Below are 20752 nucleotides of genomic sequence, written 5' to 3' on the forward strand. Positions count from 1 at the left end.
CTCAACCCATCCATGGATTTCTAGCAAGGTCTTGGGGATTTGGGGGTTTTGGGACTTTTTCAGTTCTTCGAGACTGCTGAGTGGCGAGGCCTACCCCATCTTCTTCTTCCTCAATCTTAACCCTTCAGGCATAAACTGAGAGGTCCAAGAGACGATCTCTGAATTTTAAAATAATTAAATTATTTTTAAATGTATAATCCCATTTAATAAACATGCGGATTGGGATTTATATGGCTGTGACCCGTTTAATCTCAACCCGTTTATGACCTGACCCATTCTCGACCTGCGCCGAACCCAACCCATGAACCCCATTTGCCACCCCTAATTATGGACTTGGTTTCATTTTAGGAGAGCTTCTTTAGCAGCGTTGAGTTTGTGAAGAGCTTCCCTTATGATGATGCGGCCATCGGGCGAGTCCACCGTGCAGGACAGCCCTACTTCGAGAACCATTACCATTCTGTGAAGCTGGGCCTCTGGGCTGATTTCATGGCCGTCATTGAGAAGGCCCATTAACAGGTGCAGCTCCGGATCCAGCACTCGGGCCACGTCGTGGGGAAAAGCCCACTCGACCCATTTGCTGAGACTGAGGCCTTCCACAAAGCCTTCATGAGGTTGGGGCCGTTGGGCTTTCACCAGTAAACAGCTCCAACAGCAAAACCGGATAGCTGTACATATCGCCAGCAGCAGAAGCTTCGTCTCCCATCCCATACTCTGCATCCCCATCTGTTTATATCTTAGTTCATCCACACCAAACAACACCAAAATATTTTTATTCATTTATTATCTAATTAATTAATTAACCATTTTTTTGTTTTATTTATAAAATTTCGATAACAAAATCAAATTCTTTCTTACGTCTCTTAAAATTTATTCATTACCACAATATTATTCCGAGTTGTGGGATTAAAATTAAATTTTTATTAGATAATTTTATGATATTAGGAAATAAATATAAAGAGAGAATTTTTGGGGTTTAGTAAATTATGAAAACGAAATCAAAAAAGGAATATGTATTTATTTTTTATCCTTGTATCGAATAAGGTTTTGAAATATAATTACAATAATGAAAATGTAAAGGAATACAAATATAAAATATTATAATAAAAATAAAAGTCAATTACTACTATTTTACTTTGTAATAATAATAATTTAGACTCGCTCTGTAGTACTCTTAGAATAATCACATTGTGCATGATAATTTAAAAATGATACAACTATTTTTGAATTATTTTTATTTTTTTTAATTTCAGAAATTTTATGAATAATTATTTAATTTTATTTTTAATTCACAAAGCCATCTTATTTGAATTTTTTTATTAAAAAATTGTGAATAGAAATACTTAAGCCATAAAAATTCTAGATATCAAAATAATGTGAACGCTTGTCAAAACAATTGAAAATGCAAAATCTTGGTTTTCAATTTTTGTCACAACACTTACATTCTATTTTTATTTTTATTTTTAAAAAAGTAGAAAACTATCCTCACCCCTCCGCCCAAAATGTAACTTGTTGAATATTGTATACATATGTGCATCTGTATTAGTGGACCCTAGGCTATGTACAAGTAGGGTGAGCATAATTCGGTTAAAATCAAATTAATTGAATTAACTGAGTAAATTTAGTCGGTTCAGTTCGGTTAAAAATTTATTCGTTCAATTTTCATTTTCGATGCATTTCGATTTTCGATTTTCGGTTCGATTTTTGGGTTTGGTAAATTCGGTAATCGAATTAACCGAATAATATAAATTAACAATAAGTAATTGTTGACTTTTTGAGTCCTATCCCGTTTTGATAATGACAAATCACGGCATTTCATTTGTGCGTCCAGTTTATGAACAGGGTTAAGTTTCAGAAAGTACAGATGACTGATGCAAAATGGAAGCCATGAAGCATCTAAATCGAGCACATCATTTGGCATTTTCATGGAATACCAAAGAGCAAAGTTAGAAGACTTGTATTTTTTAGTTGTAATGCTTGTAGGTTTCCAATTGTGCATGCATGTCTTATTTGATTTGAATTGAAGCTATCATATAACCTTAGACTAACTTTTGGCACTCTATATTTCATGGAAAATCATTTTACAAATGTGCAAAAATTATTTCAAGTGTAAAAATTATTTTTGAAATGAAAAACTCCAAAACAAATTTTTCAAAAACCCCTTCATGTTTCTTCCGTCGCATTGATGAACACTTTTTTTTATCATTATGTTCTCATCTAAAAACTTGTTTAACACAAACATCGTGGGATTTCCTCTTAGCTTTCTTTTGATACAAAGAATGTTCCATTTGGAGCTTTTTAGAAAAAGTAATGTCCAAAATACTAAAAGGTGTCCACAGTAGAAAATTGCCTTCATATTTCTGTTCGCCTTCATGATGAGCAATTTTTTTAATCAATCACTTCTTATCTTAAAAATTGTTCAACATGAAAGTTGTTCTCTTAACTTTCTGTAGATATTAAGAATGTTCAATTTGAAATTTTTTAGAAAAAGTTATGCCTGAAATACTAAAAGGTATTCGCAACCTCTTAAGAAAGGCATAGAAACGGCCGAACAATGGCTAGTTTTCAAAATGAATTATAATACAACACCCCAATGGCCATAAAAGGGCTATATCTCCAATTTGTCTATAAATATCTTACCCAAACACTTGAACAAGTTAAAAAAATCATTTGGCAAGCCTACTTGCATATTCTTTTATTCTTACTCCTATTTGAAATCCATTTTGAAGTTTAAGTTCATATTTTCTCCTACTTTTTCTTTTGGAAAATCCTTTTAGGGGAAATCTTTTCGGATTATTCAAGAAAGGTTTGAGCATATATTCAACTCATATATCTTGCTTGAAGAGCTTATTGTTCTTGAAATTTTAAGGTTAGTCTTGAAGAAATCATTTTCATATTTCTTATTCTTTTGCAAAAATATTTTTAAGAGAAAAACCCTAACTTCTCCTAGTTTCATTTTGAAAAACCTTTTTGAAGAAAATCCTTGGGTTATTTAAGAGAGCTTTGAGCATATATTTACTCATATATACTTGCTTGAAAAGCTTCTCACTATTTGATATATCAAAGATCATTTGAGAAAAATCATTTCCATACTCTCACTCTTTCTTGCAAAATATTTTTGAGAGAAATCTCTATACTCTATCGAGCTTCAAATTTAAATCATTTGAGAGTGCATATAGATATATTTTTCATTGTACAAATCAGCTTATTTAAGAAGCATTTTATTGTATGAAAATTATTTTCAAATCATTGCCTTTACGGTTTAGGTTGTGAATCGTGGCCGAGTGAGGGGATATCACTTGGAGAGGCGGCTTCGCCTAAAAGGAGTGGGCCAAATGAGGGGAAATCGTTTAGAGATGTGGCTTCACCTATAAGGAGTGGACCGAGCGTGGGGTATTGCTTGGAGAGGTTGGTCCACCCATAAGGACTGGTGTACCGAGTGGCTCCGCCTAGTTTTTAAGGAGTGGTATAGTGGATTCCTTGGGTGCTTTGCTCAATGTCGACACCCTAACTTTAACCAGGCTCACCTAGAAAGAGCTGGCATAGTAAAGCTAACCTTAAGTCCGATTGGAGTCCCGATTTATTTTATTGAGTCCTTTTCGAAATTCGATTCTCGTTTTTAGAGTCCCAATTATTTTTTTTTAAAAAAAAGAGTTTCTATTTTGAGTCCCTGTATTCAAAGGAAATTTTTGAAGTCCCATAATTCCAAAATAAACCTCTTTTATTAAGCTGTGAGATAAACCGTGTATTTTTAAAGTCAAGTCCAGATGTCAGTCATTCTTAAACTGAGCCTTTTTTTAAAATAAGTCCCGATATTTCGAATGAATGTTAATTTCAATTTTTGATTGAGGTTCTTAAGTTGAGTCCTTTTATTCTTTTCATTTTGGAAATTGGGTTTCTCAATTTCGAGTCGAACCTTTAGGTCTTAGATTAGGTCCCTCAAATTTTTGAATTAGGTTTTTCAAATTTTGATATTTAGACTTTTAATTTAAAAACTGGGTTTTGGTCTAGTCTTAAGGTCCTGTTTTATTACCAAGGGGGGATTTTTATTTTTTTTTTCAATTGAAAAAAACGTATGATCACATTTTATTGAGAATGGAGGGCATGTGTCCCAAATCGCAGTAATGAGAGCACAAATGGAAGTTGCATGGGGGGGTATATCTGGTACGGGAAAATAAAAATACAGGAAAGCAAAAAATCAGGAAAAGTGTACAGGGAAACAGAATGTACAGAATAGAGGGTGATGTTACAAGGATTGCTGTAATACAAAGAAAAAGGGGAGGGGTACATACATACATGGAAAATAAAATGCCTAAGTGCCTAAATTGGTACAAACAAAAGTTGTAGGAAAGGGGAATCGGGGGTGCATCATAGTGCAGTGAAGAAAAAATTACAAGGAAATAAAAATAATAAACAAAAGTGCAGATGCCCTGCCCTCCATCCCTGAGATGCCACCTGGCCAAGATCACCTGCGCACAAAGGGAAATTCCATATTGGTTAGTAAATGAAATTCAAAAATAAAATAAAATGAAGTTAGTAGAGAATCACACATGCAAAGAATAAAAGTATTCCCTGCGAGGTCTGTTGGTGGGGAAATCAGTTAGCAAGGGATTTTGGTGCCAAGAAGGTCACCCCAGCTCCCTATAAATAGGAAGGCTCGCCCAATGCACCACACCACAGATAGAAACGCGTAAGAAAACCCTACTGAACGAGAGAGGGGAAGAGTTAGAAAGGGGAGGCTCTACAGAATTTGAGAGAAGAATCAAAATGAGAAATTGAGAGAAGCTCTACACTATACATTGTGGAAAGCGGAGAAAGAGATTTGAATCACTGAGGTTCAAAGACACAGGAGCAAAGGTGTTGAATTACAAAATTTAGAAAGGGAATCAGAGAGCCAGACACACACACAGTCCGGAAAAGAAGAAAGGAGGAGTGAGAAGGAAAGGTAGAATACGGAACACTCACTTTTGGTTTGTTCAATTCATATAAATTGTGTGTGAGTTTAAGTGCAGGTATGATCCTTCTGAAGATCCAGGTTCACACTCAAACCTGATATCCAACTGAGCATGAGGGAAACCCGAGCCCTTTGAACCCAAAATTGGACCAAGATCTTAACCAGCTTCGAATCACAACCTGGATCCGAACCCTGTTTGGACCTGACACTTAAGCCCGTTAGAATGTTTTAACTCAAGCCCATAAAATGTTTTAAATCAGGCCCAAATTGTCTGAATGCCCCAAGCCCATTTTAAGATTCCCTAAGGTCCATTGTTTTTAAAACTAACCCCTGGGCCTGTTTTCAAAGCTTAACTGAGGCCTGGTTCCCATTCAAAAATTTCCCGACCCAATTCAACATTTAAAATACCCCCCAGCCCAGAGCTTGCTATAAGAAATCCAACCGAACCTATTTTCAAAGACCAAAAGCCCAACCCGTTTTTAAAACATCCCCTGGCACAGTTCCCTTTTAAAACTAAAGCCCAACCAGTTTTTAAAAACATCCCTTGGCCCAGTTCTTTTTTTGAAAAAAATTTCCTGACCCATTTCCCTGTTAAGACCAAAGCCCATTTCTCAAAAATGACCCCAACCCATTTTCTGTAAACTCCTAACCGTAGCCCAATAGCCCATGTTAAAACAAACATACCCATTTCAAAATACCTCAAGCCTAAACAGAAATATTCCCCCGGGCCTAAAATCAGTCTTAACCAAAACCCTCATGTGACCCATACTTGACAGAGCCCACATGGCTCGCTCGGGTTCACTCGAGTTCACGCAACTCACCCGGGTTGACTCGCATGAGTCAGCCCTCTCTCACTCACCCACTCACCCATTGGGTGAAGATGAGTTGATTCGTCTTCACCATTGAAACCAGAATCCTAACCTGAAACTCCCAAAATCGAATCACTAACAAAGAATGTAGAGACTCGGAAATATAATAAATGAAAATGATAAATAAAAAGGAAAGAAAAAGAAAAAAAAGGGAATTATAAAAAAGGGGCATCAGCAAGGACTCATCGACAAACCTATTGGTTTCGTCGACGAAGATCCTTCTTGGTCTCGTCGATGAGTATACGTGTCTCGTTGACGAGGATATACTGAGAGCTAAGAATTCAAGCCATTAACGGTTTGTCGACAAACTCATTATCTTTGTCGACGAACGCCCTTCTATGGTTCATTGACATGTACACATGTCTTGTCGACAAAGACACGCGGCCAGCAGTCTATATATATGTTAAAAGTCAGATTTTTCAGCGAGAAACTCCTCTCTTTCTCTCTCTCTCTCTCTCTCTCTCTCTCTCTCTCTCTCTCTCTCTCTCTCTCTCTCTCTCTCTCTAGGTTCGGCTCCTCCCCCATATCTCTTTGATTTCAGCTCTATTTTAGCCCATATTGATTATCAGGAACCATCATGATGATCTAGAGGTGATTCTCTGTAAGTTGACCAAAGCGGATTGTTGATTTGGAATCCTTGGGCACCACTCCAAAATCAGGGTAAGTAAGTTATTTTAGGGTTTAAATGATTATGTGGGTTATGTGGACTCAGGGAATGTGTTAGATGATAAATATATTGGGGTTGAGTTAATTGAACTAGGGATAATGCGATTTCAAGGTTTGGAGTTCTGAAAGTCGAGGGCGTGGTTTAGGGTTTTTCAACAAGTTTATCAGGAAACAGGTAAGGGGATAGATTAAGTCAGGTATTTTCAGAAAATTAATTATTGAATATACAATATTTGATTCAGAAATTTATATACACACATCATTCTTTCATGAAAATCACATTTTTAAAACCACACACTTAATCATCATCTTTTTCGAGTCGTCCCAAGTTCGCGTCCGGGAACGTCGCGACACTCAAGGTGAGGACGTAGGCGGGCATAGCCGAACCTCGTAAAAATCTCGATGTCGTTCTCTCTACCTTTTCTCATTTAAATTTCCGCACGTATATGTTTACATTCATCTTGTTGTGATTGTTTATTTATTGGTGTAATTGTTTTACATACACACTTTTATTTTTTTTTGAAATAGTTTGTGTGAATTGGTTAGATTATTTTTATATATATATATATATATATATATATATATATATATATACACTAAAATATTAAATCAGTTAAAAAATTTAACCAAATTTCGATTCAATTGATTTTGAGTTCGGTTAAATATGAAATTTTAGTTGATTTGGTTAATGAGATTTTTTAACTAAAAATTTTCAATTAATTCAATTAATCAACCGAATTCATCGAATCGACCGAATGCTCACCCCTACCACAAGGTATTTAAATATTGTGTAATGTATAAATAAATAAATATATATATATATATAGACACACACACACACACACAAAGGATTTATCAATGAAATATTATTTATAAAAATTAAAACTTATATAGTGCAATATCAATTTCTCTTTAAAATATTCCAATCCCAATTAGATCATCAGTTATGATTATAAATAGAAGGCTTGATTGAACAAAATGTTCAATTGAATATATGCTCGACCTTTAGTTAATGTGATTAATCAAAAAATAAATTAGAAAATCAAATTCAATCTCGAATTGAGAAAACCGCATAGGCTTCATTATCTTAATAATTTCATTTCTAGAAAAATAAAGAGATAAAAATTAATTGTTATTGAGATAAAAATAGAAAATCGATGTTTATACAAAAAGTAATAATAATAAATCTAAAAATTGAAAAACCAATTACAAATTCGTAAATGCTTCTTGTGCTTTGGAACATTGAGTTTTCAGTTTCTAAATTTGATATTTTGTTGAGCTTGAAAAATTTATATCAAAATTGTGTTGGTTTTCATTAGATTTCGCACAAATTTAAACCCTACACTCAAACTCTATGCTTCTAAGCAAAGGATTAAAATATTTCTCTAAAATAATAATCAAAACTTGTGGCACTACAAATAATTAGCCTCCCCCCCCTCAAATGTTTAAAAAGTACTTAAATTTTATTAATTTATTGCAACATACTATAACTCTATTTTTAATTTTTTCTATTTAATATGGCGATGTTAACTCTTTTTATCTGTTATTTTAAATTCAACTATAAATAATTTTTAGTAATCTATTTCAAAGTCTAAACTTAGTGTCATCAATAGACTATACATTTCATATTAATAAAATAAATAAATAAATAAGAATAATTGTGTAATTGCATTAATAAAATAAATAATTTTGTAATGAGAGCAAATATTAATACACACATGCACACACATATATATTAGTAGTTACAAAAAAGAATTTCAATTATAGTTAGGGATTTCTAATCCAATTATCATTAGTCATTATAAAAATCATTATAATTTATTTAGTATTTTTTTTTTTTTTTTACTAAAAGAGGGCAGTACCTCCATTTATTTATTAATATACTCTTACTTTTGGCGGAGGAATATCATGGTTACAAGATAAGCAAAAGGGAGATTATAGAAAAATAAAATAAAACCCTCCCAAAAACAACACTAACAATCAACCAAATCAGGACAACAAAACTAAATATAATTAACAAAGAAGATAAAAACATAAGTACAACAAAAAACAAATCAAAATTCACCAAACAAAACTCTAGAGTTGAACTAACGATGAATGGAAACGAAACCCCACCTATCCATCCGAAAAATACCTTTCAGATAACGTGGTAGAAGATGTTGTTTTTCGTAAATTACATTGTTTCTCATTTCTCCTTCTTTAGTAAGAAAATCAGTCGTACCATTGCTTTCCCTATATTGATGCATCACCATGACGTTCACTACTCCTAACTCCACCACGAGCTCCTCCCAAAAATCCCAAAGATACTACAAAGTACATCTACCTTTCCGAAGCCAATCAACTACAATTTGCGAGTTACTTTCAATAATCACATTAAAATAATGCAAACGTTTGCACAAGCGATTTCCTTCCTTGATTGCTTTTAATTTCGTACTATTATTCGTACCATTTTCAAAATAACTTGAAAAAACCACTTTTGTCAAGCCATGCATGGCAATCCCAAATAATTCCTCCACTTCCTAAAGTACCCGGATTGCCCATACAACTCTGAAAAGTAAGGTGTAGTCCCAAGAGGAGGGTGAATTGGATTTTAAAATTTTCTTTTAATTTCTTTTAAGAATCCTTAAACTTCTTTTATTTCTTTTAACCAATTCTTGACTTGTTTGTTTAATTTATCAATCACACAAGAACTTAATTTCTTTTATACAATTAACAACACAATTATGTAAACATCTAAGTAACCAAACCAATTATCTACAATTTGAAAGTAAACAACCAAACCAAGAGGAAAATATATAGCACTTTGGTAATGTAAAAACTTGAGATGATTTGTTTGTTTATATAAGCCCCACGGATATGAATTTGAACCAATCACTTCATTCTTATAACAATAACCCTGTATCAATATGTAAAGCTTGCCGTATATGTATAAGCCTTGTGTCAAAATTTACAAACACACTTTTTCCCAATGTTCAGCTTTTAAATAAACTTTCAGTTTAATAAGTTAAGGATGATCAATCAACGTAGTCCCTTTCAGTTTCCGTAATCAATATTGACCAACCCAAAACAAATTATCTTCCGGTCTATTTAACAACCAAACATTCAGAATTTAGAGATTTATAAAGCATCCACGCAATTTATAAACTTTGCTGAAAAGTAAAGAGCAGGGAAGAGAGAATGAGATCGAGATTTTTACGAGGTTCGGCTTATACCCAGCCTACGTCCTCACCTTTGGCAAACCACCAAAGGATTCACTAAACCTGTTCTTTTACCTTGCAGAACAATACCTTTACACACTCCCTCAGTAGGCTAGAGCCCGCCTCTCCAAACGATGTACCCTCGTTCGGTCACTCCTTAATTAGGTTAGAGCCCGCCTCTCTAAGCAATATCCCATTACTTAGCTAACAATCCAATCAATCCTTGGAATCATCAATCTACAAAAATACAAATCGAATATTTGTGTACAAAGAATTTGCTCCTCAAAGAGCTGATTAGTACAACAATTCAAAAACTAATATACTTCAAAGTAAATTCACAATACGAAATTCAGATTGAAGCTCTAGGAATTTTTCACCATATGATTCTTTCAATGAATGAAAGAATTGATAGTTGAAGCACAATATCAGTGAGAAACCAGCAAGACTTTAGTAGACTTCGTGCCAATTTACAGCAAGATGTGAGCAATAGAGAGCTTTTGCAATTTCAGAATGCTTGAGAGAAAATTGATTGCTGAATTGAATTCTTGGTGTTCTCTAGGTTATAAAATCAATGTAACTTGAGGGTATTTATAGATGTAGAAAGGTATTTAACTTGTTTACCAAGTTTACTTGGATTAGGGTCTAAGTTTTATATTAGTTTGAGCCTCAAGTAATTTAAATTTCAAAAATATATCCGTTGAGTATTTTGAAATCTGTCGCGAGCTAGACGACTGTGTAATCTCTGGCAGTTAGTTGTCCAAGTGTTTCAAGTATAAATTTTACAAACAGTAAGGTGGCAGTTTCCTGTCATCAGGGTGGCAGTCGGCTGTCACTGAACAACTCAGTTTTTAACAACATACATAAGAGTGGTAGTCGGCTGGCAAAACATACTCGGTCGTCTCAGTTGCCACTAGCAGTCGTCTGTCAAGTACTTGACAGTCATCTGTCAAGCTTCTATCTTACTTAGTTAAGGTTCTTTAATATGCCAGTCGGTTGTCCATAGACAAACAATCTTCTGTCAACCAGTTATTTTTCATTTTAAGACATTTTTAATTTCTCTCTTCATTGCTTAATTTATTTTGGAATATTAACTTGTTTAACTTTGAAAAAGTATGTTCCAAGACTTTAAAACTTTAGGTTTCTAAGTATGTCTTTGCCTAATGAGTTTCAAAATGAAAAATCATATTTGAACCATATTTGAAGTACTTAGAAAGACTTGTCCTAAGAACCATTTGATTCTTCTTTGCTTTGAGTTCTCTTTGGTGAGCTTCAATGATCCTGAATTTGATGTGAGCTTTCAATTCTTTATCTCACTTGATATTTTATCACTAATTCAGATTTTGAGCTTCATTGATCTTTGAACTTTCCATGTTGATCACTTGAACTTTTATTCTTGAAGTTTTTTCTTTAATATCAATGCTCTAATGATCTTCAAGTTCTAATCCATGCCTCAAGCTTGATATAATCATCCTTATTTGAAGTACAAGTTTTCATTAAATCTTTAACCTTGCATTCATCATTGAGTCTTGAAAATACATCACTTAAACAAAGCATGTTAAGTTCTACTTGTTTGTTAGCATCAAAATAGGATATTAAGGAATATTAAGCCTTGTAAGGCCAATAAACTCTCATCACAATTAAGTTTTATCCACCCTACTAGAGGTTTAACCCACGAAACAATTTTTCCAGACCTGTCACAAATTCTTTGATGCTTAATTTGAAACTCTTTCAAAATCATAATGTCCGACTTCTTCCATTTTTGAAAAGAATTGGTGCTCTCAGTTATAAAACTAACCTAGAATTGAACACTTCTCCACATCTAATATGCACTTTGATAAACTCTTTCCATTCTCGCTTTACATCTTCGATTCTAGAAGCACCATCTAATCAAACACAGAATTAGCCTGATTAAAATACTTTTAATAGACAATTTTTGAGCATATTGGAACCAATTTTCCATTCAGTTTTTCCAGGGAAGGGATCTTTGGAAAGGAATCCCCAACACCACACTAGCCCGACACCAAACCTCTGAAGCCACCTCACCTAAATAAAGAATATAATCAATGTTTTCCTGACTTCTCTGAACGCAGCAATCACAAGCCGAAGCCATCGATATTCATTTAGTCTGAATTCTATCATCTACATTCAAGCATCTAAACCAGACTCTCCATAAACACATTAAGATTCTTCTGGGCAATAAAGAATGCCAAAACCAGTCATTTTCACACTAAATTATCACTTCTGATCTTCACTGTCTCCCAAGCCATTTTTGTAGAAAAATTACCGTCAGGGGCAGACTTCCAAACAAAAGTATCCTTCCCACTTTTACCAGCCGGCACCTGATGCAAAATTTCCATTGTTTTATCAGCACCAACCAATTCCAGTAATAAATCAGAGTTCCAATTATTTTTTAGCCAGCAATCCTTAATATACAGTTTCTTGTTCAAAATATCCTCAGTGCTTACAGATAACGGGTCTGATGACAGTCACCTGTTGAACAAAAAAAAGAGAGTTCCCACCTCTCACCAAAATTTTGACATTATCCATAACTTCTGGAATTATGGTCATAATTGATTTCCAGAACCGAGAGTCTTTTGGTCTCCCCTTCCTTATTAATAAATGATTATTTCTGCAATATTTAGTCCTGAAAAAACCTACTCATAAATTGTTAGAGGTGAGCAATCTGAAACAAATTTCATAAGAAGGGATTTTTGAACTTCCTTAAGATCTCTCAGGCCCATACCCACTTCCGAGGTAGGTTTACAAATTTTCCCCCAAGAGCGCTAATGAATCTTTCTTTCACCTTTTAGCTCTTCCCATAAAAAAATAGAAAGAAGAGAGTTAATGCGAGAATATGTGACCTAGAAAACCTTAATAACAAACATCAAATGAATAAGCATGCTAGACAACACATGTCTTAATAAAATCAATCTTCTACCTTGTGAGGGCAACTTAGATTTTCACTCTACAATTTTCTTTCTAATTTTCTCCACAAGAGGCTCCAATGTCCTGGAAGACAATTTTCCAGAAACCAAAGGCACACCCAAATATGTAATTGGAAATTTACCTTCCATGAAACTCGTGATTTTCAATAAACCACGTTTCCGAGCAGAAGTGATGTATTTCGAAAGGAATAATGCTGACTTTATCTTACTAATTTTTTTACCCGACCACTTCTCATACATTTCCAGAATGTAAACTAAATTTCTAATAGGCCTCTTCTCACCATTCGCAAAAATAAAAATATTATCCACATATAACAAATGCGAAACCAATGGAGCCCCAATCGGATGATTAAATTGGTCAATCCGACTCGTCTCATAGTTTTTCTTAAACAACCTTATCAAAACCTCCTCCATTATGATGAATAAATAAGAAGAGAGTGGATCCCCTTGGCGCAAGCCTCTCATAGATTGAAAAAACCCTTTAAAGGTTCCGTTCATCATAACAGAAAATCAGGGGATTCCACACAATTTTTTATGAGCTTGCAAAACCTCTTAGAGAAACCAAAAGCCTTAAGAACTTCTAGAAGAAAATTTCAATTCACTCTGTCATAAGCCTTAGTCATATCGAGTTTTACCATTACATTACCGCTAGCGATTTTTTTGTGCAAAGACTGAACCATTTCTTGAACAAGTGCAATATTTTCAAAAATACTATGCCCAAGAATAAAAACGTCTTGTTCACGCGAGACCAACTTATTAATAACCTCAGTTAGTCTAAAAATTATAATTTTGAAAATAATTTTATAAGCCACAGAGCATAAACTAATAGGCCGGAATTTATTTAGTAGTTTAAACATATTAATCATGTTAATGAATAATTACCACAATAAGCAAAAACTATAAATTTAGTATTAAGTTTTTTGTCACAACGTTTGAAATCCAATGATATAGGTAGAAAATTAGCAACGCCAAAGCCATTGTTATCACTTATTTTTGCATAACATAAAAAGGAAAATGATACCAAATAATTTCTTAATTTTAAATTATTATCCATTACTTGTGACCAATGAGGAATGTGATCCATTTATCTTGTGTTTCATATTTAGAAAACAAGCTCATAGACAACGCGGAGGAACAAGTTCTCCTCCTGTCCCCCAATAACTCTACCTTTGTACCATTAAAAAAAAAGATAATACACATAGAATATTTATATACACTACTAATTGAAGAAGAATGACAATTTTTAATAATATTTTTTCTTAAAAAAGACTTTAATATTACAATTCGTAATTATTATGGACCCATGTGGCAAGCACCATGCTCTCTTTCTGCCTTACTTGACACTTGATTCGTAATAATTATACGCCATTCTTTCTTTCATGATATTTTTAAAATACTATTTTTGTGAGCTCAAAATTTTTTCTTTTAAAAAAACAATTCAACTAGAAGATAAATTAGTAAACTGGTTCTACTTAAGAAACTAGGCTTAAATTTTTTTAAAAAATTATATAGAATTAATTGTCATAAACCGTAACTATTAAAAAAATTGACTTCAACTACGAAAAGTGCTACCAACAAAAACAAAAATGAAGGAAAAAAATAAAAATAAAGGAAGAACTTCTTTTCAGAGACAATGTAGTTTGAGAACTGACCAGGGGGTATATCCTATGGAGCCTTTGAGTCCACTTGTAGAGGTAAGACCAGATTGGTGAGAGCCCCTTCTCTGCAGCAGCAGCAGCCTAGCAGACCAGATTGTCTTCGCCCAAAAGCACATTGCTGGGCTTCAGATCACAGTGCACCACAGGAACTTCACTGCCATGGTGCAGGTAATCCATGAAACATGCTACATCAATTGTCACATTTAATCTCTACACCACATTCAAACCCTCTCCATTTTCATGCCTTCTTTTACCTCTAATCCAATCTTCCAAGCTCCCACAGCTCAAGAACTCATAGGCCAGACCCAAAAATTCATTATTCTTGGAGTCCAGACTGGAGCATGAAGTTGTGAGTTTGACAAGGTTCCGGTGCCTCACATGTCTTAGTGCCTCGCACTCGGCCATGAAACTCTTCCTTGAACCAGCCCTCTCTATGTCAAGCACCGTAATTGCTACCTCAACTCCATTAAGAACCCCTTTGTATACAGACCCAAAACTCCCACTTCCAACCAGGTTTTGCTAGCTGAAATGTATGACATCATTTGGCACTGCCCTTTGAGTGATTCAGGCAATGCCAAGGACTTAACACTTCTCTTCCTTACAAAAAATAGAAACCCAGTAATAAGACAAAGTGCTATTATTGCTATCATAGCAATAATAGTTGAAACGGAGATTAGTCTTCTTCCATGGCCTTTGCCATTCCTGCAGCCAAGATAATGGAAGCAAAGCTTGGGATTGCCTTCTGGGTGAACATTTGAGAGATTGCTGAAAACCCCGCTTCTGGGAACTTCTCCTTCAAGATCATTGAAGGACAGGTTTAGTGATTGAATGCCATTTATATTCTGCAGTTCAGCGGGAATTGAGACACAGAATTTTTTTAAGAAGAGGTCTAAAACCTCCAAACCTTTCACTGCCGCAAGAGAAGCGGGTATGGGGCCTGTGAGCATGTTTTCGGCCATAAACAGCTTTTCCAAGCTTATGCAGTTAACAATTGAATGTTCCCAGACAAATAGTTGTTGGAAAGGTCGATTGTAATGACATTTTCTAGGATCCCAACTTGCGGCAGAGGTCCATTGAGTTGATTCTTGGAGAGATTTAGAAGAGTGCTTAAACTTGGGATAGCCACAATTTCAGTTGGCATGCTTCCATTGAGCCTATTGTTGGACAAGTCCATCGACAGGATCTTTTGGAAATTCCCAAAACCCTTCCCACCAGTTCATTACCTGATAAATCAATATGATTTAGGTTTTGAAGATTACTCCAGGAATCTGGTATCCTTCCAGAGTTTATTTCCAGCCAAACCCAGCGTTTGCAGTTCCTTCAATTGGCCAATCTCCACTGGTATATCGCCTGAGATGGAGTTGAAGCTCAAATTTAGCATAGCCAGGCCACTAAGTTGACTGATGGAGGCCAGAATTCTTCCATAAATACGATTGTGTACCATGTATAATTTTCTTAGAAACTTGGAAAGATTGCCTTTTGATTCTGGAATTACACCTTCCAGACGATTCCCATCAAGAGCAAGGGAGGAGAGGCAGGAACTATTTCTCAGTGAACCAATAAAACCGAGACCATCATAACCTGAGCTAGTGAGCTTCTTGAATTGAATGTTGTATGATTGCAGGAATGGGAGATTCCCAAAACCGTGGGGCACTATGTTGTGTAGTTGGAGCAGGAGACGCAAGTTGGAGACATGGTAGCTGGAGTCAGGAGATGCAAGCTAGAGATGCATCCGCAGCTGTAATCTGCGGCCATTTATTGTAGATAAATGTAATTCCTCAATTTTTATTTATTGTGATTTACTCAACCTATCTATAAATAGAGGAGTTGTTGAGAGCTAGATATAGAACAGAAAGGAAGAAGAGAGTGTAGAGGAGTGAGGAAGAGAGAAGAGAGCACTGCGTCTGAGAGATTGTAATTTCGGTTGTATAGTGAATTGTAGTGTGCTCTGTGGATATAGGTCGATCTTGACCGAACGATGTAAATTTCTGGTGTCTCCCAATTTTTAGTGCTTGTCTATTGCTCACAGGGTCCTAACAAGTTTATCAGAGCCTGGTTTGGAGCAGGAAGGCCAGATTGAAGATTTTCACCGAAAATAGAGCTCTATCAAGTGGCTCGAAATTAAATTTTGAGACCACCATCACATTAATCTCATCGAGACGAAACCAACAGTGTAAACCGGAGCTCGAAAGGAGCCCAAACGACACCACACACGCCAACACGCGCCTCATCGTAGTCGACCATGTTCTCACGCGCCGTCACGCATCGGTGACTTGTTGGCTATGCATCCGCACACGCCTCATGTGTCTTCCTCACCCGACCACCTCGACCCAACCTAGTAACCCGCTCCAGATCTGGATCTGTATCCGGTTTGATCTGACCCGATCAGTCGTCCACGTCAACGGCATCTTGTCAACGCTGCGTCAGCGCCTCGTTAGCCGCCGCCCGCGACGCCATCAGTGGGATCCACAAAATATGCCAGCAAGTGGGCCCCAATGTGCCACGTCAGCAGTGGACTTCACACCTTGCCACGTCAGCAAACAATGTCAGTAATGGCGTCAAGTAACAACAGGAATATTTCGTTAAGTTTGGGAATATTCTGTTGACCAGATTTGACCAAGTTTGACCAAATCTTTGATCGGGCTTTTTGGAATCATTTTGGGTCTGTTTTTCGAACCATTTCTAAGGTTTTCAATTGTTCCGAATCCAATCGTGTTGTATATTTGAGCTAATTCCATCTCTAGATCAGCAAATCAAGATGTCGAACAAAAAGAGCTCAAAGATCGAGATGTTCAACAACAACAATTTCGGTTTCTTGAAGATGTAGATTAAAGATTACTTGTTTGGAAAGGAGTTGCACTTACCATTGAATGGTAAGCCAACATCTATGAACGAGGATGAGTGGGAGTTGCATGACTGTAAAGCTCTCAGAGCTATCAGAATGACATTGTCAAAGTCTGTGGCATTTAATATCAAACATATATCATCCACCAAGTCTCTTATGGATGTGCTTTCTAATATATACGAGCAGTCGTCAGCTGCTAATAAGGTACATCTTATGAACAGGTTATTTACTATGACCATGTCTACAGGTGAAAGTTTTAGCAGGCATTTGAATAGTTTCAATGAGTTGTTGGACCAACTCGCTTCAGTCGGGATTACATTTGATAGTGAGATTCGTGCCCTATTGATTCTTAGTCAGTTGCTCAAAAATTGGAATCATATTGTTACTGCGATGAGTAGCTCCATAGGGAAATCAAAGCTAGTATACGATGAGGTCATCAACATGATTTTGACGGAACAAATTAGAATGCAGTCAAACCATGGTTTCACTTCGAGTTCAACCTTGAACATGGAAAGTCGAGGTAGAGGAAACAAGCATGGACGATCAAACAACCGTGGCAAATCTAGGCCCAGGCAGTCTAAATGAAATCCCATAGGCTCTCAGGACACAGGTTCCTAGGGCACAAAAATTATTGAGTGCTGGAACTGTGGAAAAACTGGCCATTACAAGAACCGGTGCAAAATCTGAAGAAAGAATATAAGACGAGGGCGAAGACAGAAGCAAATGTTGCTTCAGAAAATGATGATATGTTGATTTGCTCTTTAGAGAGCAAAAAGGAGTCTTGGGTGTTAGACTCTGAAGCTTCATTCCATGCCACTTGCAGTAGAGATTGCCTAGAGGAGTATACACTGGGTGATTTCGGTAAAGTATACGTTGGCAATAATCAACCTTATGACATTGCCGGCAAGGGGACAGTGAAGATCAAGATGAATGGGTCAGTATGGAAGCTGAGAGATGTCAGATATATTCCAGACCTGAGGAAGAACTTGATCTCAGTTGGTCAACTGGCAGATGAAGGATATAATATAACTTTCATTGGTGATGAATGGAAGATTTCCAAGGGTGCATTGACGATTGCACGAGGTAAGAAAAGTGGTACTTTTTATGTAACTCCTAATGCATGCATGCCTATTACAGTTGCTACAGAAAATGATGATAGCAACATATGGCATCAACGACTTGGACAACTAAGTGAGAAGGGACTTACGGTGATGCACTTAAAGGGAAAGTTGAGTGATTTACAGTTGGTGAAAATTGACACATGTGAGGATTGCATATTTGGGAAACTAAAAAGGGCCAGTTTTCAGATGAACATCAGTACCCCAAAGAAAGAGAGACTTGAGCTAGTCCATTTAGATGTATGGGAACCAACGACTATTTCATCCATAAGTGGAAAGCATTACTTTGTGACATTTATTGACGATCATTCACGGAAGGTATGAGTTTACTTCCTGAAATATAAATTTGATGTTTTTGATGATTTTAAAATTTGGAAAGCAATGGTAGAAAATGAAACTGGTTTAAAAATCATGAAGCTGAGAACAGATAACATTGGTGAGTGTTGCAACGTCCTCAAAATTTACACCATTTTGTTTCTTTTTTTTTTAGAATATATATACATAACCATACCTACGTAGTGAATACATAAGTCATATAACCATATATACTATACAATACCAAAATTTAGTACATTTAGACCATAGCCATATAAAACAACTCCCTTCAGTATCACCTACCCCAAAAATACAAAACCCTGTCACAAACTTACCCTACAACCAGGGTAACCGAATCAACTCTCTACCCGCAAGCCTGATTTGCTCGCCTAACTGGCTCACTAGAAAATGGTAAAGTAATGGGGTGAGACGATGCTCAGTAAGTGGAAATATGCTATTACTAGTGTGTGGAGACTGAGTCGTATAATTATAATAATATTTAAAATTGCATGATCTAGCAAATCTGTAAAAACACGTATATCACATGTATAGTAGCTTAAAATATTGGTGTCATGCCCCGAACCCAGAAATGGAACCCAGGGGTGAATTTAAGTAGCCTAACCTGTTTCTGTATCAATTAAAACATACATGATACCATATAAAAAGAGGGTCCAACCCCGCAAAGTGAACGGATGCCCTACATACATACATACAACTGTCCATACTCACCAAAATACGCAGCAGAATACGGTTTTTTTTACATAAATTGTATCATACCAGAGTCTATACCATACAAGGACATACATCCCTACGAATCCCATATATACTACGGGCGTTTACAAAAACCATCATGACAACCCGGTTACAAAAACTCATACCTATCAGGCACTAGTAGTAGCTAAAAAACACCCCTCACTTCTGGATGCTAGGATGCTAATTTCAGCTACTCAAAGGACCTGAAAAACATTTGTATATATATTCGGGATGAGACACCTCTCAGTAAGGGAGAAAACATGTTATATCAGTGTGTGGCATACCAGTGTCATTTTACATACTTCATAACACTATACATACGATATAGTTGAAACAATTCGTACAGTTTCAAAACAGTTCCGTACATTTCCATACAGTTCCAGTATTTTCACAAAAACCCATTCCAGTTCATACGATACCCAAATACATACATACATACATACATACGTACATACATACAGTCAGTGTCGTCACACTAGTTCGCAACTACACCAGGTCACCTCGTCTCACAGCGATTACATTGCTACATACGCAACTATGTTGCGACGATCAAGACCCAATGGTACATCCATTGCTACATAGGCAACTACACAAGATCACCTAGTCTCACAGGGGTTACGTTTCTACACATGCAACTATGAAGATCTACGACTCAGGCTCAATAGTGAATCCATTGCTATATACGCAACTACACAAGGTCACCTAGTCTCACCCCGATTACATTGCCACGTGTCAAACTACGCTGCGATGACCTAGGCCCACTGTGAATCCATTGCTACAAACGGTGTAGCACACACCTTCGGTGACCAGCCGATTCATATTGGTGATATTTCACACCCCATATATAGAGGCGGCCACTCTCAGCGTACGGTAATTAGCCGCCATATAGCCGATTTCACAAAACCTGGAATCATTTTGGAACTCACGTCCCTATACATTTCAGCGTATGGTAATTAGCCACCACATAGCTATTTTACAAATATCTGGAACAAAATACATACATACAAACATACCACACTTATTTGGTTTATGGCAAATCATATCGTTTTACAAATTCAAGTATACAGTTTATGAAAATATGGATTACGGTCACCTCAATAATACAGTTTAAACAAGACAAACAGTTTTCCAAACAAAATAGAGATGATACCCGAAATCTCTAATTTTCTCAAAAATTGTAACCCGAAAATCCCATATTTTACCCGATAGATTTCCCCAAATAAGTAGTTAAAACATACATACGATCGTAGCCTACAGGCTTACTGATCCTAATTTCAAAAATGGACTGATATAAATAGAATCCCCTTACCTTAACCCGAATTCCAACCATGAACTCTACAGTCCTCAAAACTACGAACCGAGACTCCAAAACCTACAAACCACAATACATAACATACTTACAATTCGTACTACTATACATATACCGAATCAGATT

General features: G+C 36.0%; 1 pseudogene; it reads right to left on the reverse strand.

Annotated features, from left to right (window-relative positions):
* Positions 1–339: 339 nt before the first annotated feature.
* On the reverse strand, positions 340–19889 carry LOC131162749 (receptor kinase-like protein Xa21; annotated as a pseudogene).
* Positions 19890–20752: the final 863 nt, after the last annotated feature.

This window comes from Malania oleifera, chromosome 8 (assembly GCF_029873635.1).
Source record: "Malania oleifera isolate guangnan ecotype guangnan chromosome 8, ASM2987363v1, whole genome shotgun sequence".
NCBI classification, from domain to species: Eukaryota; Viridiplantae; Streptophyta; class Magnoliopsida; order Santalales; family Ximeniaceae; genus Malania; species Malania oleifera.